A 23,398-nucleotide genomic window follows, 5' to 3' on the forward strand; every position below is an offset into this window, starting at 1 on the left:
TGATAAACTGAGTAAGAGTGTGAGCTTTGGAGTCAGGCAACATAGATTCAAATCCTAGTTACAACAGGTCCTAGATGGATGACCACAACCTCACTAAAATTTCTTTTCCTCATCTGTAAAACAGGGCTGGTAACAATATCTCACTCAAGTGAGGCTGAAACAAGGTAATGTACACAAAGGACTTCACATAGTATCCGGGATAAAACATGTTACTATCACTAGTTGCCTCACCTCTGTAAATATCTATGTTGCCTCAGCACATTTTTTTAATCTCTCTTGGCCCTAGTTCCTAGTAGGAAAAAAGAGGGTCATGAGGTTTACCTTAAAGGGTTGTTAAGAAAATTCACTTAGAGAAGATAGTGAGTTTGAAAAGGCAATACAAATACTAGGAGTGATTATTATTATTTCACTGTCCAAAAAAGTCATCTCTTTGAAAGCAGTTGTGATAAAGTAGAATGAGCATCAAACTAGGATTTGAGAACCAGGTTCTAACTCTGGTTCTACCCTCATAATCCTAGATAAGGCCCTTCAATTCCGTGGGCCTCGGTCATCTTTTCTATAAAATAAGGTGGTAGTCTAGATAATTTCTCAAATCCATTCTACTTTTAAAACTGTGTAAGCCTAAATCACTGTCATTTATAGATCTGAATTTCTATGGTTTGCCTGATAATATGGCTATGAAATATCACCACATCTCTTGGAGGAAAATGAGTAGTCAACAGTCCAGTCCCCAGTCCAGCCACAGTCAGTGGTAGAAGACACAGATTCAGAAAAAGAGACACTTATGCCCAGTTCAGGAAAATGCTTTTCCACTGAGTTTCAACTGATTCTATATTTAAAATTCTTCTAGCTAAACAAGTTATAGTACCTGTATGGGAATACAATAGACTCCTTAAAATGATGTGGTAGAAAATTTTTAATGAGGCAAAAAGATATCGATAAAAAATTTTTACAAAATGAACATATTATATATCCAATATATAAACACAAACACACACACACTAGTCACTAGCAATATTGACAGTCTCTCAGAATGAAAGACATGAAGACTTATCTGGGTGGGGGATATAGTAAGGAATTGAAAGTGCATTAAAAACTCTGAAGATCAGGCTAAAAGATTGAGTTAAGTGTCTCTGGACATATACACAATTCCCTAATACTTCAGATTTTGTGCCTTATCTGGAAGCTATAAATGTGGATGCTATTGTTTGCTCACCAATTGCTTGAGAAAATGAAGTGAGAAAACATATATTAAAGCCTCTAGCCTGGTGCCTGACCACAAAGGTATTGGAAAAATGTTAGTTCGCTTCCACTCCCCATGTGAGGCTGTCCTTAGTAAGGGCAAGAAAAATGTAATCCTGTATTCTTCTCCATAATTTAATCCCATTTCTCCAAATGGCCCCCTGAAGAATCCTTCCCAAGTAAACCCATTTGTCTCTTGACTTTACAGTAAGTGTCCCCTGCTTTTACCGGTTGGGAAACAATAGTTTATCACTTCATTGCTATCTTCCTTTTTTTTTTTGGTTTAACTCTACACATTTACCGTATGGACATATTTGGGGAGAAAGATGTATGAGGTGCGAAAGCAAAGCACTACTTTTTAGCTGTGCCTACAATAGAGTTGCATAATATTGATTTTATAGCCTACGTTTTCATCACTATCTCTTTATGTCATTAAACGTTTCTCTGAGTCAACTGATAATCACTTCTTATTGCTGAACTTTCCTCATTTCTGACACTGAGACATTCCTCAGTCCTTCTGTACTTCTTTCTTTCCTTTTATAACATTCACTTATTAACAAAAATTGAAGGGGAAATTTCAGGGATAGAGTAAATTTTAGAGATGGGGAAACTGAAATTAACTAAATGAGTTACAATATAGCATTGTACATAAAAATATGAGAAGTCTTTTTGTGAATTTCATTGTCTTAATTATTTTATTTAACTAGCTATTACGTTCCCATTTCTTTTCCAGGAAACTACTATTCCTTCTGCCAACGTAAAAGCCAATCATTTCTGTTGACCTCGTGACCACATCATCCATTTCACGTTCCAACATTAGCTTGTGTGGGTATTATAATAATAGGATGCCTGTAACAGCTAAATCAGAGGCAACTGCAATTTGTATATTCCCTAAACTATTAACATTTGGACTTCTCTAACATCAGGCCCTCCTCAAAACTACATATCAAACTACAACCAACAAATTAGCTTAAAGGAGATAATCATCCATACTATCTTAGATCAGGGAAGTACAGAGGAATATGGGGAGGAGGAGCAAGAATTTGAAAGATTTGTTTACTACTATAAAAATTTGCCAGTTCCCTACAATATCTGCAGGTCTAGAACATTATGCAAAGCCTTACTATCAGTTAAAGGAATACAAATTAAGATAATTATTAAGGCAGTAGTTCTGAAGCTTTAGAGTGCTTAAGAATTGCCTTGAAAGCTTTTTCAACATGGGGATTTCCAGATCCTATCTCAAGAGACACTGAGTAGATCTACAAGAAAGCTAGGTTTCTGAAACTTTTAACAAGCATCCCAAGTGATTCTGATACAAAGCATGCCCCACGCTTTTAGAAAAATTGATTGATAGTCCAAAAACGTGCCTGAGAAGTTAGAAAAATAAGTAAAAATGATAAAATCCAAAGTTGATGGGACTATGAACAGGGACATTACTTATCGCACTATGTATTTGCTATAGGTTAGAGAACAATGCACAGCAGAAGCTATTAAAACAACCAGAGCCTGTTGCCCGGTATTTCTTTTTGAGGAATCACATCCCAGGGAAAAATCCTAGAACATTTATTTTAATGTTAATATTTAAAGATAGTCAGTGAAGTACTATTTATAATATAAAAATATTAAACAACAAAAATTATCAACAATAAGGCAATTTTTCTCTTTAATAAGTGTTTATTTAGCATTTCTTCTGAGAGAGAAATTAATAAGCCCTTGACGAATATTACCATTTAATCCTCGTTTTAAGAAAAGCTTATTATGGCTAAACAAATAAGATTTATTAACATGAACATATACTATGTAGATATTTAAATCACACTTGTGTGAGTCATAATGATTCGTGGAGATACATGAACTAATATAATGTGAAAATGGCAGAACACAAAATAGTAATAACCTTATTAAAACTTTTTAATAGAGACGTAGGGATTATCAAAGATTATCAAGGGATTAGTGATATGAAAGAATAGCAGTTTGTGAGTATTAAATATTTTTTATATTAAAGTATTTGCTTTATAATTTTTTAAGAACACAATTCTGGATATTCGCAAGCTAAGACAATGAGTGAAATAATTGCTGTATGTGAACCATACAAAGATTAGAGCATGGAAATTATAAAAGCAACCAATATACTCAAATGAATGGTGGTATTACATATAAAGAGAAAAGAGAATAAGTTTTATATGCTCTAGATTAAGATCTGAAGTTCTGAGTTTATTCTAAAGAATATTTTGAAACTGGAAATATTTTTCAAAAGGTCTAGGTAAATTTTAGAAGTTAAATAAGCACTAGATTTCATCATTTTCCCCTACTTTCCTTCATCAGCTTTGGACAGCAAATGCTGGACCCGTTTCTCTTGCCATCAGCAAGACCGCATTAACTCCATCACCCAGGCTCCCTTCTCTCAGCAATGAATCGTGACTTCAGTTATTCCCATACATATCATCAAAGAAAAGCTACAAGGACAGCTGTACAGATAACCCTTATGATGGCTCAGATCCAAAACTACATTTTATGTGCAGATCAATCTTTCACTGAGATTTTTTTAAGTCCCTTTGAATTGGCACCTTGCCAGAATGGGGTTGATATTCTTGATAATTTGTTTTAGCCTAATGCATACACACACACACACACACACACAAACACATGAATTTGCCCTACTATCAAAATCCATAGGAAGACAAGTTATTTCAAGTTTATTGACATTTAGCCACTTGGAGGAAAACTGTCAGATTCATTCCAAAATAATTAATTTTTGCTGAAAACACTCAGAGTTCTAGTTTTCCCAAAGCAGCCCTGCGAGCCATGTGCTGCGCTGGTAAGGACACACTTCATTGGACACCATCATTGCTTTCCCATCTGGCAACAGGTGGCCATTAATATGAAATGTTAAACTAACACTGAAATGAAATCCATGCATAATCAGTGATTTTGGAGAGTGCAGGAGGGTTTGAAAGTCTGAAAACTGCTCATTCTTCTAAATAAGCAAGCTTTCATTCCAAACTCTTCAGAAAGAGAAAATGAGCCACTGGTATCAGCTATAAAGAAGTGGTTTCTGAACTTTCTGCATTTGTAGAAATGGAATCACCTGGGAAAGTGACATGTAGAATTAGAATCCTTCTGGTTGAAAGCAGAGGAAGCACTGTGATGTCCCCCACAACCATGGGGGCCCCAGTGGGTGCTCTGTAGGCACATTTTATCAATCACTGTTCTGAAGAAACCTTTGGGCCCATCAGGCTTCTAAATGTGGTGGCAAGGGAAGTTAAGCAGAGAGCAGCTCATCCGCTCTACTCACCATGAGGGAGAACCTTTGAGGAATAGTGGCTTCAGTCCTTATGCACATCAGTCCGTATAGCTGGCACCCTCAGCCATCCACGGTCCAAACTCAAAATGGGTTGGGACACAAGTTAAAACCATGGGTTATCCTGAATAACCAAGGTCTACGTGTTTGTTGAATTCTGGTTTAACATTATGCCCTTGATTTTATCAAGGACTGTTATCCAAAATATACAAAGAACTCTTTTTTTTTTTCCTGTATGTTTTTGTTGTTGTTGTTGGTGGTGGTGGTGGTGGTGGTGGTGAGGAAGACTGGCCCTGAGCTAACATCTGTCACCAATCTTCCTCTTTTTTTTGCTTGAGGAAGATTGTCCCTGAGCTAACATTCACGCCAGTCTTCCTCCATTTTGTATGTGGGTCACCACTACAGCATGGCTTGATGAGCAGTGTGTAGGTCTGCGCCTGGGATCCGAAACCACGAACCCCAGGCCGCCGAAGTGGAGCACACGAATTTAACCACTATGCCACCAGGCCGGCCCCCTACAAATAACTCTTAAAACTCAACAATAGGAAAACAAGCAATTGATTAAAAAATGGGCCAAAGATTGTAATAGACACCTCATCAAATAAGATATACAGATGGCAAATAAGCATATGAAAAGATGTTCCACATCATATGTCATTAGGAAAGTGTAAATTAAAACAACAATGAGATACCACTAATTATCTATTAGAATGGCCAAAATCCGGAACACTGACAACACCAAATGCTGGAGAGGATGTGGAGCAACAGGAATTCTCATTTATTGGTGGGAATGCAAAATGGTAGAGCCACTTCGGAAGAGAGTTTGGCAGTTTCTTAGAAAACTAAACATACTCTTACCATAAGGTCCAGCAATCCCACTCCTTGGTATTCATCCAAAGGAGTTGAAAATTTATTCCACACAAAAACCTACACACAGATGTTTACAGCAGCTTTATTCATAATTGCCCAAACTTGGAAGCAACTGAGATGTACTTCAGTAGGTGCATGGATAAATGAAACTGGTACGTCCAGACCGTGGAATATTATTTAGCACTAAAAAGGAATGAGTTATCAAACTATGAAAAAACAGAAAGAGACCTTAACTTCATATTACTATGTTAAAGATGCCAATGTAAAAGGCTACATACCATATGATCCCAACTATATGACCTTCTGAAAAACTCAAAATTATGGACATAATAAAAAAATCAGTGGTTGCTGGTGTTTGGAGAGTGGAGGGATGGATAGGCTGAGGACAGACAATCTTTAGGAGAGTGAAAATACTCCATATTATGATGGATACATGTCATTATACATTTGTCCAAACCTATAGAATGTACAGCACCAAGAGTGATCCATAATGTAAACTATGGCCTTTGGGTGATTATAATATGTTAGTGTAGGTTCATCAATTGTAACAAATGTACCACTCTGCGGGGGGGGGGGGAATGTTGATAATGGGGGAGGTTGTGTGTATGTGGGGGTAAGGAGTATATGGGAAATCTCTTAACCTTCCCCTTAATTTTGCTGTGAATCTAAAACTGTTCCAAAAATTGTCTTAGTAAAAAAAATATTCCAAGCAAAGTAGAACCATTGGATTAAGTGTCCATCCTCTCAAGTTGACTGCTTTAAAATATGTCATATTCATTTAGATATCTAATCCAAATCCAAATGTGTTTATTTAAGAAGTCTCAAGGCTTTAGAGGTACTTCCTATAAAGAACATAAGGTCAGAAACAAGATGCCTAAATTTTTGACATTCCTAAATGGTCAGTCATATGTGCATGTGTACATATGGTTACCATGCATTTACATGCCATGCTCTCACCAGTACAGCAGACCATATATATATTTGACTTGCATGTCTAACAAAACACAAATTAAAACATGAGAGAAACTTGTGAGAAGCCTGCATCACTCTAGGCTGATTGGAACTATGAAAAACAAATTTGGCTGTTCTCTGAGTCTGTGAAGCAGTATATTCAGTGAACCCCCATATGAGAAATATTCTGCTCTGGCCCTTATAGAATCTCTTCTGAAGAGCTAGGTTTGTTAAAATTACATCCTTCTGTTTCAACGTGTCCTTTTATGCAAATGATTCTGACTACCTAACCTGTTGTCTCTTTTCACCAGGATGCCTACTGCTTATTTCCATTATGTTTGTCTCAAGTTTGAGAATTTTGCCAAGATCATAAGCTGCTGGAGCAACCTTTCTCTTTTTAATTTCCTTCCTTCCCAACTAAAGCCTTAATCGTCAAAAATATTAAAATAGAGATAATCTCTCACTGGAGCATTTGTGAAAATTACACTGTCCTCAGTGACTTCCGATGTGACTGGGACCAGTTGCTGATAGTAACTCAGATAACAGCGCCTTTCGAACAGCTAATCTAGTGAGGCTTTCTAAAAATATTAATAATAAAATCCAAGTGATTTAATTTCTGTAGACGAGTATAACGCAAGCTCACTGACTCCGTGCGTCATCGGGCTCCAGTTGCTAGGAAATCCATGAATAGAACATAATATGCATTCAGCAACAGGCTGCAGGCACAATTTATCTCCATGGATGCTCCCTCAATTGCCTTTGAAATGACATTAAGATAACTTCGAAGCATTCGAGACAAGCCAGAGTCAGTGAACACAAAGGAAACAGGCCATTTTTGGACAACCATCTGGACTTCCTGCATAGCCCTTTGAAGTTCACACTTCTTGGGCTGTGCATATCTTAACGTATGTTCTATTTGGTAGGGATTGTGGAGCTATGGCCATATTGTGAGCAGCAGATGAGGGACAAAGAATGATGCAAAAGTGTGGGCTTTGGAGGCAGATGCATGTCAGATCAAATTCCAGGTTGGTAACTGACTAGCTTGGGTACGTAAACTTTTCTGAGCTTCAGTTTCCTCTTCTATAAAGTGAGAGGAACAATACTCACCTTACAGAATGATGGTAAGCATTAGGCGTGTGTATCTAAAGCCCCTGACATTCTCACCAGAGCAGGTAATGATATAAGAAACTAGGAGAAGGGGAAGGAGCAGTGATAGGATAGAGGAATCCCAGCAGTAGCTGCAGAAGGGCAGTTATTGCATCGGCATCACCATGGCTACGATAGCTACTCCTACTGGACATCACTGTGTAAGAAGAGAAGACTCCTTTAGCTTTAAAGCTTTGCACTATCATTGGGACCTCAAAACAAACTAAGAGAGATGTACTTCTGGCAGAATAGTTTATAAAGGGGTCCAAAGCAATCAGTTTCACCAAATTTCACTAAATTTAGAAATATTATCAATATTGCCTTGGAGAAAAAAGGATGCGAATGATGGCACTACCCACTGGTAGGAAAATTTGTTGGTGGTAGAACTTTGATTTTTGTTTTGCTTGGACTATGAAGCCCAAGACCCCTAATTCACCTTATGAAGAATTCCTTGTTTTTATATCTAAGTAGTCCTCATGACAGAGACAACAAAGATTTAAAAAGTATCTGCTCCTTCCATCTGCACCGGGAGGTATCTCTGTCTTCCTTCATCACTTGGTCCAGAAAACATTTTAAAGGACTTGACTTTTAATCTATTTGAAGGGACTTTGCAAGGTCAATCAGGGTAACCTTCTATACAGTGGGTGACTTCTACACAGCCAGCCAACAGGAAGAGTAGTTAAACAAGCCTTATGATTTAGAAGAGTAAACTTCTCCAAGATTTTCCCAGTGTGACTTGCATCCATTTCTCTGCTCATTACCAGGAAAGCTCTAGTTCTGTCTTCTTTCTAGGTTCTGAACCAACATAAGCTTCCCAAAATCCTAAATAAAGACTCATTCGATTTTAAATCACGGAAACAAACACTTCTTTTCTTAAAGGACCTCAGCAGATGATGCTGCATCAAAATTGTCTTATATACATGATTGGAAGGATTTTTCCCCAGTTCTTCTGCTTCTCTGCCTGGAAATTCCCTCATAGCTGTACTGGACAAAGCAACAACATGAAAAATGTCTTGGGTATGCAGTGCTCCACATAAGAGAAATATTTCTTTTCTTTTCTTTTTTTTTTTTAAAAACAGATTTGTTAATTTATTTATTTTCTTGTGTGTGAGGAAGATCAGCCCTGAGCTAACATCCGTGCTAATCCTCCTCTTTTTGCTCAGGAAGACTGGCTCTGAGCTAACATCTATCACCAATCCTCCTCCTTTTTTTTTTTCCCCAATGCCCCAGTAGATAGTTGTATGTCATAGCTGCACATCCTTCTAGTTGCTGTATGTGGGACGCGGCCTCAGCATGGCCGGAGAACCGATGCGTTGGTGCCCGCCCGGGATCCGAAGTCGGGCCGCCAGTAGCAGAGCGCGAGCACTTAACTGCTAAGCAACAGGGCCGGCCCAAGAGAAATATTTCTTAAGGAAAGATAGATTATGAAGGTCACAGGGATGACTCTAGGAAAACTTATGAAGTATCTAAAGCTTATCTCCTTTCTTCCTGCACTGTTCTACTCATATTGAGTGCCATGCCCTATCCCACATACCTGGAGCATAGAGTATCCACCCACTAGAGTGTCTTGCTAGTCATGTCCTTTTTTTTTTTTTTCGTGAGGAAGACCAGCCCTGAGCTAACATCCATGCCAATCCTCCTCTTTTTGCTGAGGAAGACTGGCCCTGAGGTAACACCCATGCCCATCTTCCTCCACTTTATGTGCGATGCCGCCACAGCATGGCCTGACAAGCGGTGCATCTGTGCACACCTGGGATTCAAACCCGGGCCACCAGCAGCGGAGCACGCACACTTAACCACTATGCCACGGGGCCGGCCCCGGTCATGTCCTTCTTGACAGTGCCCTGTCAAAGACTCCTGTCCCCATCTCCTGGCTTGTACCACTTTTGGACCAGGCTAGATAATTTAATAAACTGTTTTACACTAAGGTGTTAAAGATTGATAATTATTTCATTGATTTAAAAATAGTTATAGTCTGGAGACCGAGGGCGTAGTGGAAGGGGCATTGGATCAAATTAAAGAAAGCTACAATTCTAATCTCTTCTTGAAGACTTGGAGAGTGGAGGTGTGGCAAGGAACATAGACCTTTTCCACATTGAGGAAAGCCAAAGAATTCTAGGCAATTAAAAGGGAAGGACAGCAGAATGCGTGTTAAATGCATACAACACAGTTGGGCCTTCATTTTGTGGTCACAAGAGTGTTTCTGAAGGTTTGGTTCAGAAGAGTTCCATTATCAGAGTTGTGATCTAGGAAAGGTATCCAGGAGTATTAGATTTGCGTTTGCCCTCTCCATCCAGCTCAAAGATTGTGGAAGGATGAGCAGATCATCAGTTGTGGAATATAGCAGAACAGAGTACAACACAGGCACCTCTCTGGCTCTTGCACTCTCAGGATATTTGCTGATGCTATCTCTGTTTTCCCACACAAATCTTTACCTCGCTCATCCTCAGAAACAGTTATAAGAAATTCAGGAGTGAGCCCTGATGGTCTAGTGGTTCAAGTTCAGCGTGCTCCACTTCTGTGGCCCGGGTTTGGTTCCGAGGCACGGAACCACACCACTCATCTGTCAGTAGCCATGCCGTGGCAGCAGCTCACATAGAAGAACTAGAAGGACTTACAACTAGAATATACAACCATGCACCAGGGCTTTGGGGAGGAAAAAAAGAGAGAAAGATTGGCAACAGATGTTAGCTCAGGGCGAATCTTTCCCAGCCTGAAAAAAAAGATATATTAACAAAAAAAATGGGAGCCGGCCCAGTGGCATAGTGGTTAAGTTCGCACACTCCACTTCAGCAGCCCGGGGTTCACAGGTTCGGATCCCAGGTGCGGACCTACACACCACTTATCAAGCCATGCTGTGGCAGGTGTCTCATATAAAGTCGAGGAAGATGGGCACGGATGTTAGCCCAGGGCCAATCTTCCTCAGCAAAAAGAGGAGGATTGGCAACAGATGTTAGCTCAGGGTTAAACTTCCTCTCAAAAAAAAAAAAGAAAGAAAGAAAAAGAACCTCAGAAGGACCTGTAAGCAGGCCCAGGAGAGACGTGGAAAGCTTGAGGATACCAGCTCCAGCAGAGAAGCCATGGTTTTACTATTTTTTTACTATTCGCTATTTTCTAACTAACAGTGATATGGTTGGATATAACAAATGAAAAGGACAAGATGGAGAGTGACAGACCTCAGCAACCATTTCAACCAATGCCCTCAAAGTACAGAGGAGGAAACTGAGTCACAGAGATGTTGAAAGTCCTGTCCAAAGTTACACCCTGAAAATAAGAGTGATCCCCAGTCTCCTGGCTTCCCCTTCAATGCCATTTTCAGGCCTCCACCAAGAGCTCCCTGCCAGTAAGCTGTGCTTTGCCAGTGACAAACTGTCCAAGGTCACTCTAAGACAGAAATTTCCACCTGGAGATATGGAAAGGAGGATCTAGAAGGTACCAAGAGACAGTCCATCAGTGTCTCAGTTGCAATGAGAATTTTTCTGATAATCATGAAATTTCTGCAATTTCTGGTTATCCTACACTAAAATCATTTAATAGTCATTTCAACATTGAAAACCATAAAACTTTCTGCTCTATTTGTCAAAACTTTCCCTACGTGGATTGAGGTGTGATCGAGGATGATGGAGTGTGATCCAAACCCACACTCAGGTTAGTTTCTAACTCCACCACTGAAAATGAGGATTTTGGAAAAATATCTCTTCGCTTTTTAGTAAATGTGAAAAGTTAGGGAGTTTTGTTTGCCTGTTGTTTTTATTTTCTACCCTCTGCAGAGAGATGAGCATGAAGCATATCAAAGAAGTGTGAAGGATATCGAAGAAGATTTGACTTATTCAAACAGCGTTTGCTAGTTCAAGGGTGGCAACTTCTGCTTAAATGCATTTAGAAGTATTCACACGTTATACTGATCCAGGAAATAAAAAATCACAAGTGACATCTAGACAGCTGATTTTTAAAAAGTGGTTTGGCTTGAAAAATTTCAATTTGAACAGGAAATTATAGAGCAGTGGAGTGAAATCACGCTGAGAGAGCCCTGGGTTTGGTCCCGGCTCTGGCCTCCGCTGTCAGGGGGGCTGTGTGGTGGGCTTGTAGCTTTGCTAAGCTTCAATTCCTCATCTGAAAAATGAGAAAATTAAACCTGCCCTCACAACCTTCTGAGACAGTTGATGTATGTTACAGACAAGAAAACTAACTCTCAGAAAGTTCCAAGAACTACCAAGTTCACATAGCTGGTAAGAGAAGAGCCAAAATTCAAAACTCAGGTCAGCTCACTCCAAGGATGACACTTTACCAACTGTACTTGTGTTTTTCAACCTGTGCTCTACGGTCACATGCAAAGTATTGGGGTGGGGAGGGAAGTAAGTAGCCACTGAGCAGGGATCCAGAAGCTTCCACTCCAAGTTCAGCAAGAGTAGCTCTACAACGATCATTTGTATATATTGAGTTTCCATACACAATTTTGTCCAAAAAATTATTCCCTAGCAAAAATGTACATTGAAAAAAAGCTGCACCAAGCTGTCTTCCAACATATGCCTTTAGTCTCCAGAGCGGTGTTATTCCAATAGAATTTTCAGTGATGTTGGAAATATTCCATATCTGCATTGTTCATCCAGTAACCAGTAGCCATTTGTGGCCGTTGAGCCCTTGCAATGTGGGTAGTGTTAAAAGCAAATGAATTTTTAACTGTATTAAATTTTAATTAACTTAAATTTATTTTATTTTATTATTTATTTATTTTTTGGTGAGGAAGATTGGCCCCTGAGCTAACATTCATTGCCAATCTTCCTCTTTTTGCTGAGGAAGATTAGCCCTGAGCTGACATCTGCCTCTATTGTATGTGGGATGCCGCCACAGCATGGCTTGACGAGCGGTGCATAGGTCCATGCCCAGGATCTGAACCTGTGAATCCCAGGCCACGGAAGCAAAGCACGAGAACCCAACCACTATGCCACCTGGCCAGCCCCTAATTAATTTAAATTTAAACAGCCATATGTAGCTACTGGCTACCATACCAGACAGTGCAGTAATCTACAGCAATAGATGAAGAGAGAAGGCCCTAGGGTGAACCAAAATCAAGCTATGATGAGGATAAAACCTTCATTTTAAGGTTAAATATTTAAGGTTAAATACATTTCACAGGAGTAATGAGAAGCTGAAGTGCTTTCACTTCAAAAAATGAAATAAGCAGATAGTGTGGCCTTTGTTACTGTTTGTTGTTGTTTTTTTCCCAGAGCTGATTAAATGGCTGTTCTCATCTCCACAATACGCAAGTGAGAGAGTTTGAGTTGAGGCTATCCGTGTTCTCTGCATAGAGGTTTACCACCACTGAAACGGAAGCTCTGTTTGTCTCCCTAAGTTATTTTCTATTCATCTTGCTATTTACAAACAGGCGATTTTCTAATGCAGCAATATTTTTTCCGTCAATAGGATTATTGAAAGACTAATTTCAATTTGCTCGCTCGTGCATTCTCTTAAAGCAGAGCCCTCTCTCCTCCTGAGCTGTGTTCCGCTCCCACCTCCCCTGGTGAAAGCCCAGCAACCTGGGTTTTATTCTCTGCTGGTCAAGCTACCCCACCCCAAAGGGAGAAGGGCCTGAGGCAAGGGGGCAGGCCAGGGAGAAGCCCCCACTTCAAGGCACAGCTCACAGGAGTGAGACAGTGTTCACGTCAAATGTCTGTCTCTAATGGATTATTGTTACAGCTGTTTTCTTTCTCAGCAACTGAATAAACACATCAGATTTCATTTTTTTACCTGATTCCAGAGAAATCAGTGCATTCATAGTTCAATTCTCTCCCCAAAGGCGTACCCTTCCCCACCCCACTCCATATCTCAGTGAATCAGGAATCAGGCCACCCGACAGCTGAGGCTGGAGCAATCATTTCTCATATTGTCATCCGAAGAATGCCTGAACAATGCTTCGTTTAAACAAAATCTGAGACTTGCGGTTTCAAAATGCCAGTACCTTTTCTGCAAGCAATTCCACAGTGGGTCTGCATTAATTCATCCAGACACACTACAGTTAGACATTAAAATGAAAATAGTCTGAATCAGATTACTCCTCTCCATTGGAATAAAAAGAGGTCAATGGATCAAGGCTGGAAGCTAAACGTACCACCCAGCCAGAAATAAGACTTGTTAAAGTAGAATTCTTGAAGGACACTGCTTACCTAGTTTGACCCACCAGAATCTTGACTGCAATCATCTGCAGGGTCCACCGAACTCAGGGTATCTATACCCTGATTGATTCTCTCGTGTAACCAATATTTATAGCTAATGTATGATTAGTCCTCTATGGCGGGCATCCTGACAAATCATCAGAGCATGCTATCGGACAAGACAAGTCTTCTGCTCTCACAGAGCTGAGATTTAATAAACAATTAAGTAAATAAGATAATTCAAGATTTTGTAAACATTAAGAGCTGTGAAAGAAACAAACAGGGTGATGTTGAGAAAGGGTATGGCTACTTTCAACTGGGTGGTCCAGGAAGGTCTTTCTCAGAAGGAAATGTTGACATTGAGACCTGAGGCAGGAGCAGGAGCAAGCCATGGGTTTGCTGGGTGATGAGGGTCCACATGGAGCATCAGAAAGCAAAAGCCTGAGCAGAGAAGAGCCTGCCACAATGGAGGAAATGAGAGCAGGAGGCAGCGGGAACCAGATTCTCCAGATCTTCCAGGACTCTGAGGGTCATGGGGAGGAATGAGATTCACCCCCAAGGGCCCTGAAGCAGGCTGCACAATGGTTATGAGCAGGAGGGCTGTAAGAACTGCAAGACTTCTTGAAAATGACAAGCGGGGGCCGGCCTGGTGGCGCAAGCGGTTAAGTGCGCACGCTCTGCTGAGGCAGCCCAGGGTTCGCCGGTTCGGATCCCGGGCACGCACCAACACACCGCTTGTCAAGCCTGTGGCGGCGTCCCATATAAAGTAGAGGAAGATGGGCATGGATGTTAGCCGAGGGCCAGTCTTCCTCAGCAAAAAGAGGAGGATTGGCATGGATGTTAGCTCAGGGCCCATCTTCCTCACAAAAAAAAAAAAGAAAAAGGACAAGCAGACTTGTTGAGAATGACAGAGCCAGAACTCTGGGGGAGGTCAGGTTCTCACCGTGAGGCAGGAGGAAACTCTTAATCCACGTGGCTGAGGAGAGAGTTCTGGGCCCATCTGTCCTTTGCTTCTGTGAGTCCCACATTGCAGGCTTCCCTCCCAGCCACACCTCCAGCCACACCAGCCTCCTGCAGAGCCTCATCCTTTGCACCTGCTCGTTGTATCGTCCTAAAGTTCTGAGCTTCTTTCAGTCCCTTGCTTTTCCCTCCACCTGAGCTTCTCCACATACCCACATGCTCCACACTTCCTTGCTTTCTTCAGGGATCTGCTCAAATTTCACATATTCGCAGGGGATTTTCTGCCCGCCCAATCCAAAACAGAAGCCCTTGTCCTCCTCTCTCTCTCAATCCCTCTTACTCTGCTTTATGCATCTTTATTTTTCTTCACAGCAATAATCACTACATGACATGTTCTATATTTATCTTTTTATCTGTTTATTGTCTGTCTCCTGTAAATAGAATATAAACTCCCAGAAAGTGTCCTTCATCCATTCATCTTCCACGTCCATATTAGTGTCTAGCACATAGTAGGTGACGAGAAATACGTGCTAAATGAAGCGCAGCAGTCGCCCCTTGCCCTTTTATCCCTGAGAGCCCACAATCTGGTGCAGGCAAACCTGCCATCCGTCAGCGTCTTCTGCAGTGGGAGAAGGAGGGGAAGCCCATTCCAGAAGGAAAATCACCTCCTGCTCAGACACTAAACTCAAAACAGATGCCCCCAGTGCCTACCCGGCAGATGCCCCATGCAACCTCTCAACTTTCCCCGCTGAGCAGCAGCTCAGGAGTTTACTGGGTAAACACTTCATGCCAGAATCCTCTGTGGGTCCACCACGAAAGACATGAGAGGAAAAGATTAACATATGGATCAGCAAGAAATGAAAACGCTCTACTGCAGGTGTATTAAAAGCCAAAAAGGAAGCATAAGAACCAGGCTCTGTCTGTTACACTATGATTTTCTCATTGGGAGATGCCATACTTGTTCACCAGAGCATCCACAGCCCCAAGGACATAGTGGGTTCTCACTACATGTTTGTTGAATAACAGACACTTTAGTTGAGGGGACATGATTTCCATACATACAAAATCAACTGGAGAGCAAGCCTAGCACAATAGGGGTTGAAAGCCAGAGAGTGCCCACTTTACCTAAGCCCTCCAAACAAAAGTCACACGCAGAGAAATGAGTTCTCCAATGTACAAGGCTTGCCTCCTCCAGGAAGCCTTCCCTAACTGAGCCAGGTCAAACCAGGTTTCCATTGCTTTTATAATTGTTGTCACACCTTATATTACTCAGCAGTTTTTCAATGCTTTAAAACAAGGACCACTTCTCTCCAAGACTAATATCTTTGAGAGTCAGAACCGTATCAAATATTCTTCTACGTGCCAGACCAGTGCCTAAAACCATATGGAGAAAGTTAAATAGTAGAGATAATATTTTCTAGGTATGCTGTGCTTAATTAACAAGCAATCTTTTCCCATTTCCATTTCTCTAAACCATAAGCAACTTAACTATGTTTTTCCACTCTTATTTGCATATCTACTTACAATGTCATCATGTTTTACATATATATGTTCATTTTGCTTACACGAAATGAAGCTATTTTTCTGCAATCACCAGAGTACTGTCAACATCCAGAGCCTAGAGTTTCCCATCTGGTAGCAAATTCCACAACAAAGAGCCTTTTTGAAAGCTTGGTTAATGCTCTAAAGAGATGTTTTTCACAACTCAACTTTTATCTGATGTCAACAGAAACATATTTTTGCAAAGTGTGGCTCAGATGCAAGTATGCTGAATTCCTAGTTTAAAATACAAAAAGATGGAAGGAAGCCAAAGCCTCTGAAATGGGCTTGAGCCACGTTCCCCTGGGCCCACACTATAAACGGAAGAGCTTCCAATCCATTAACGTGGTCGACATTTGTCAAGCCCCTTCTCTGGGGAAGACGCCCTGTGGATGGTCAGTGAGGGGAGTTCAACTGGAAATGATAGACAAAAGCCAATAGAAAAATACCAGCAAGATGAATTCTTTCTTGTTTCCTACATCCCTATTGCACTCTTTCTGCTCTCTCCTCAGATCTCTACGCCTCTTCCCTACCTCTCACTCTCAACTGAACTGGCTTCTCATTTCACTCAGGAGAAAAAAAAAGCAGCGAGAATCCCATTTCCACAAGCTCTGCCACAACCACCATCTTTAACACCACCTCTACCAAGATATCAGCATCTGGGCCCATCGACTCTAACTTCCCTCCATTACAATGGGTCGATATCGGGTCAGTACTCCTATCTAAGGCCAACCCCTCTCTTACCTACTGAAGGACACTGCTGCTGCAGTTGTCATCTCTCTCACACGTGTCATCAAGTTTTCTGTCTCTACAGGATCAGTCCATCATCACCCAAACAAATGTAGGATCTCCCACTCACACTTCCCCTAGCCGCTTCCTGAGTTCTTTGCCTCTGTTTACACTACAACACTAGAAATAATTGTCTATATTTGCTGCCTCCACTTCCTCTCCTCTCACTCAACTCACTCCTGTCAGGCTTTTGACCCCATGAGTTCACCAATGGTGGAGTCCCCAATGCTGATCCAAAGGCAGATTCTTAGTCAGCAACATTGACACAGTTGGGCACTACCTTTCCTCCTGAAACCTCTTCCTCACTTAGCACTGTCTCTTGAGTCTCCTTCCGTCTCACTGGCTGCTCCCCTCAACCTCCTGTAACAGCTTTTCCTTATCTTCCCAACATTCAAGGGTCCCCAGGGTTCAGTTTTCAGACCTCTTCTCCTTTCCATTCTCATGCAATCTAATGACTTTACAGCGCCTTCTAGATACTGGCAATTCCCAAATATATACATTTCCCCCTGTATGTTAGACTCATATGTCCATTTACCTACATCACACCTCCAGGTGTATATGTAACAGCATTTCACACTCAACAAGTCCAAAACTGAACTCCTGATTTTATCCTCAAATCTGATCCTCTCACCATCTTTGTCAAGGAAATGGCAAATCTATTATTCTAGTTACACAGACCAAAATATAAGACTATAAGCTTTTGGGGGCCAGGGTCTTTGTCTCTGTAGCTCATCTTCCACACCTACAATACTGCCTGGCACATAGTAGGTAACTAACAAATACATGCTAAACGAGGCACTGCCACAGACTTTAAGTAAAGGACATCAGAAAGGGTCACTAATCCTAAATTTAAGGCAAGAGAAGGGGGGAGCAATTGGGAAATACTTCATGAAAAAATTTTTATTTCGGTCTTGAAGGATAAACAAGAATTTGACAGGAAAACAAGGGGGAAACATTCCTGGCAGGTGAACAGAATGAGTAAATATAAAAAGATGTGGAAAAGTGTGTTATGTTTAAAGAACCAAAGCTGAGGAATAGGATAAATGACAAAGCATAATGGGAGATAATGCTGGCAGAGTAGTTTAAGGCTGGATCTTGGAGAGTCTTGTTAAGAAATCTGGAATTTATAGGCAAAAAGAAAGCTGTAAAGATTTTTAGGCAGAGGAATAACACCTCATAGTGTTGGAGATATAGTAGATGATTAATAAATCTGTGCAGGGAAAGAAAAGCAGGAGCAGTGTGGGTGGTCGATTGGGGATGTCAAGGGGGGAGTATGGAAGTATAGGAATCTAGTCAACAGTAGTTCCAGCGAGAGACGGAGGGGCCTGCACTAAACTGTGATACTAAGAATGGCCAGTAGAGGGCAGCTGTAGGAGAGGCTGTGGAAACAGAATTGCTGGTGGCAAGTTAAGGGTGAAGAAGGGTACATAGACTTCTTCCCTGACATTCTGACATCTTTTACAACAACTGGAGGAAGTGCATCCCAAACTCTTGGCACTCTCAGATGCTGAGAGCCAGATGAGGAAGAGACCAGCTATAGGCAAGGACAGGCTCCAGACATGAGGGCAGAAGCCCATTCCCAACGTTTGCATTCATTTCCTCTGCGTGGTGATCCCATGTGGAAGTCAAACGGCCATTTTTCCCACCATCCTGGCATTACTTGTAGGTGGGATTCCACCGTAAAGGGCTTAGCTGAAGGTAGCATAAGAGGCGTGCCAAAGATTGGAGGTGAGAGAAAATTTCACTGTTACTAAATTTTGCCTATAATCAGCCTGGCTTCCAAGAAACAAAAGAAAATTCTTGCTCTGTCTCCCCCTTGCACCACAGGGCTTGATTCTGCCCTGAACTTCCAATTCTTGCCTGTCCTATTAGTTTTATATTAAGCTGTATTATAGTTTAAAGAGATTTGAAGGCCGAAGCTAGTTGGAAAACTCAACATCATTTGTAAAACTATCAGTATTGAGAAGAATGTATTGAGTTTTAAACTATAAATTTATAAGTAAACCTTTGGTACTTAGTCCATTAACACAGGAAATAAGATTTCTTATTCTGTTCTTTGTGACTCGTACTTCCAATTCTCTGTCAATTATTCATTATTACGCAGCTTCTAAGAGGGCATGAAGTTAACAGTAACAATTAAATTAATGATAGAGCGAGTTATTAAAATTTAGTTTAATAGCCACTATATTTGTGATGATAATTATGACTAACTATGATTATAGCAGCCATTGTAATCATAATAAGCTCAAGGATGGTTTAATGCTAATTGCTCCATCATAAAAAAATTAGAATATAGAACTGTAAGCGGATATAGTTACGACTGTAATGCAAAAGACTATATGTGGATATTAGTTACTAGTTATTAGCCTTCTCCGTGAAACTAGAGCAAAGAAAAATTTTGGTAAATCCAGACTTGGTTTAGATCTGCTTTAGACCTCCTGAGAAAAAAATGGGTATCATTCTTGAAACTAAATGCCTTATATTGAAACTAATTTGAAATATAGGGAATGTACTGATAAGGTATTGGGACCTTCTTTAATTCTAAGTGGGCTAGAAACAGAAAGTAGCCCCATGGACCACAGACTCTAATCAAAGAAACTACTCAGCCATCGAGATCACAGGAAAATACCTAGAAATGGAACGTCCTGAGGGCATTTCTATTGAAAAAAGACTCCCGGAGCTCTCTCCCTGTTTCATGTCCCTTCACACAGCATAATGTTACTCTGGGGAACTTGTCAGTCTTATGACAACAATGAACTATGTGTGCCTGACAATTGCAGAGAAGGATGCATGAGATTTTGCAATTTATAAATCTTATAAAAATCAGTATACTTGCCCACCAATTACCCGTCCTTGACTTTATCTCACCTTACTCTCCTTCCTGTCCCAGAAAGATGCCTCTTTGTAAAAACTCCTTGAATAGGATGAAACAATCAGTAATTTGGGGTAAATTAGTTCACCTTTAGGCATCCAAGGTAGACGAAGGCAAACTGAGCCAACATGATCTCTATTAGATAGAAGAAAATGTCAAGCACAATGTTTTTAAAATAAGCACAAGATATGCTCATTTTCACACATATTTGCTACAGATGGAAATTTCATTTAATGATGGCTGGTTGTGGACGCTGACCAAGGGCTTGTAAATGCCAAGAAGACATCATTATATGAGATGGCCACGCAGAGATCCCAAGAACACCATCAGAGCTGGTTTCTTATGAAACATTTGACAATAATGATGACATCAAGTTGCTCCATTTGAACCAACATAGCTTGTTATGGAACTATAATAAAAACATTGCATAAGGAGAATTTCCAAGGAAGTTAAAAATAAGAGTAATTCTTAACAGTTAGGAAAGTGTTGATGGAGAAGGGAAGAAGGAAGGGAAGATTTATTGCTGATTTTCAGTGGTATGAAGTTAAATGTTTCGTTTATATCATAGGTGACGAGCATAAAGAAATCTTGAATTGATTCCTAATCTATAGTGAGTATGCCAGCCAAGAATTTTCTGAAGCTTTGTTGGCTATCTGCACTCAGAAGGCTTTTCAAGCCTCGGAGGGCTGTCGCCAGTAGAGGATGCTGTTCTTCCATGCATAGCAAGCCCCCCACCCATCCCGAGTCCATCCAGAAAACAGTCCAAAGGGGGGAAGGATTCCTATCAGGCCATTTTGTGAGTGTGGTTTTGCACTTCAAACAAAGAGAAGGGAATCATTCAACTAAAGTTAATTTAAATATTTTAGTGGTGATTTCTAAATCTATCATTTTTAAGGAACTGAAAATATTGGAGTGAAGTAGGAATGAACTAAATGCTGCTGCTAAAATATAAACATTAGACAGTTTTCTCTTCTGTGAATTTCTAGCTCCCATTAGTGAATCTGAAAACAATGCATTTCAATGAAGGGAGGGTGCTTCTTGAATTGATCAGAATTTTCCCTCCTGTGAATAATGAGGCCAAAGCAAAGGCTGTGGGCTGTAGAACAAATGAAAACAAGACAGTCATGCAAATTAATAATAATAATAATAAAAGCTGAAGGGGGAAAATTTATCTCCAAGGGAAAATGGAAACAAAAAGGGAGATGAGATTTGCCAGGAGGGAAGCAAACATAAAGCCCAAGAAAATTAGTATAATAAAAAAGAAAATAAGAAAAGAACTCATTCCTCTGAAAAGAAGAGCTTGTAAAAATACAAGCAGGATAAAATTAGACAGGGACCCTTTCTCTCCCAGTAAGTAGCGTTTCATGCATTTCATGAGCACCCTGCACGTACAGAGAACACTAGACCTGCAGGCGCAGAGCTGAAGGGCACCCAGGTCCTATTCCCTGGGATCTCAGAATCTAGGAGCAGAGGGAAACCATATAGAAATTATAGTGTAGAGAAGAAAGTAATAAATGTCGTGAGAGAAATAGGTATAAAGTATTATACATGACGAGAAGAGGGGGTCGCCCCTGTGTTGATGGATGAGTCAAGGAAGACCTCATAAAAGGAATAGGTTTGCAGTTGGACCACTAAACAATTTCTATAAGAGGATTTGGGCATTCCTTATAGAGAGAAGAAATGACATGATTAAAGGTTCAGAGATGGAAAAGTAATTTGTTTTTTAACTGTGAATGTTTGAGAAGAGAGGAGTGGGATGCAAGATTGGTGAGAGACTCTTGGAAACCAAACTATGAAGGCCTTGGAAAATTAGGCTAAGAAGAAGGATAGCCTTGATTCTTCAGGCAAACGATTCTTAATCTGGGTTTGTGCATAATTTTCAAGGGGCCCATAAAACTCCTTAGGTATTTTTGTGATTGTGCATTTTTTTCTGGGAAGAGAGACATGTTTTCATCAGATTCTCAAGTGAATCCATAGCTCAAAACAATTTAGAACGTAGAGAAGACACCTCTGATAGAGTATCTGCCCAGCTCAAAAAGCCTCCTCTTTTTTTGGATACTGACCTTGACACACAAGGACGTGGCCTCTAGCAGCTGTACAGTCTGACCTTGCTGCAATAGTCACAGTTCAATGAACGGGCGAAACAACTGACCCAAGCAACCCGATCAGATCCCATCAGATGTGAACTGAGAAACCCGGCGCATCGTGGTGTGGGAATTAGAATTCTAGAGAAAATATTCATGTATTCCTTATTTTCAGGTATCTGTCACTACTTTGATTTCTGCACTTCTTGATGCTAGATTGTTCAAATCTTTCTTTAATTCTGTAAGATAATCCCAGTATCCTTCCAATATCCTTTTTTTTTCCTTTGACTGGCTAGCCAGAATTGATTTCTTTCACTTGTAACCAAAGGAACTTTGATTGATATAGAAACTGTATTTCAAATACTGAAATGAGGCAGTGAGAAAGTAGTGAAATGTTTGCACAGAGGCATGACATTATCTAAAAATTATTTCAGAGACATCATAGTTATCTTTGAATTTTTTTCTCTGTCCCCAATCCTCAACATCCAGTCGACACTATCTTTTATCCATTCTGTCTGCACAAGATGTTTAGCATCCGTTCTCACTGCAGCTATCCTGGTTCAGGTCCTAATCATTTTTCTCCTAGACGATTGAAATGAGCTTCTGAATAGTCACACTAACTACAGGCTCCAATCCATTCCCCACGCTGCTGACAAGTGTCTTTTGCAATTCATATAAGATCATATGCATCAGCTCAAAAATCTTAGCCTGCACGTTTCTAGTGAAAAAGTCTAAACTCTCCAGTCCAGCATTGAAAGCTCTTCAGAGTCTGGCCACAATCTACCTTTTCAACATTATCAACCACAGATATTACTGCCAAAGTCACCAGACTCCATCTCAGATCAGATCATAATCTCCAGGTCTCTACCCATATTGTTCCCTATGTTTGAAATGACATTTCTCTTCTTCTTACGATGGTCATTCAACATAGGTGTCATCTATCTTGTCCTTCCCTGCTCCATCCAGGCAAAATCAGTCTCTTCATCCTCTATATTCTTGTAGCAGGGGATTTTATTACAGTTTGACATATTATAGCTATTTACTCACCTCTGCCTTCTCCATTATCCTGTAAGCTGCTTGAGAGTATATCTTATTTATCTTTATATTTAGAACATAAAGCAATGCCTTCCAAAAGTGGGTACTTAATAAATATTTAATGGATATGCAGAAGGAATCAGTGGATGTGAGAATTAATGAAAGCAATCAAGAAGACACACGTGGAGAGGTATAGAGAGGGCCTGGTATGTAGCGTGGCTAATCGCAAAACAGTTCCAAAGGAGAGATTGATCAACAGTGTCCTAGTCTGGAGAAAAGTCAAGGAAAGGATGGAGGGTGGGGAAAACCCAGTGATTTCAGTGACAGGGAGGCAGTTGTGATATATTCACAATGTGGAGAAGAGTGGCTGGAGAAATTAGAATGCTGGCGTGTGAGGAAGTGGGAAGGAAGCAGAAGAAAGAGAAACATTTGACTTCTTTGCGAAGTAGGGAAATAA

The sequence above is a fragment of the Diceros bicornis genome, chromosome 3 (genome assembly GCF_020826845.1).
Source record: "Diceros bicornis minor isolate mBicDic1 chromosome 3, mDicBic1.mat.cur, whole genome shotgun sequence".
Taxonomy (NCBI): Eukaryota; Metazoa; Chordata; class Mammalia; order Perissodactyla; family Rhinocerotidae; genus Diceros; species Diceros bicornis.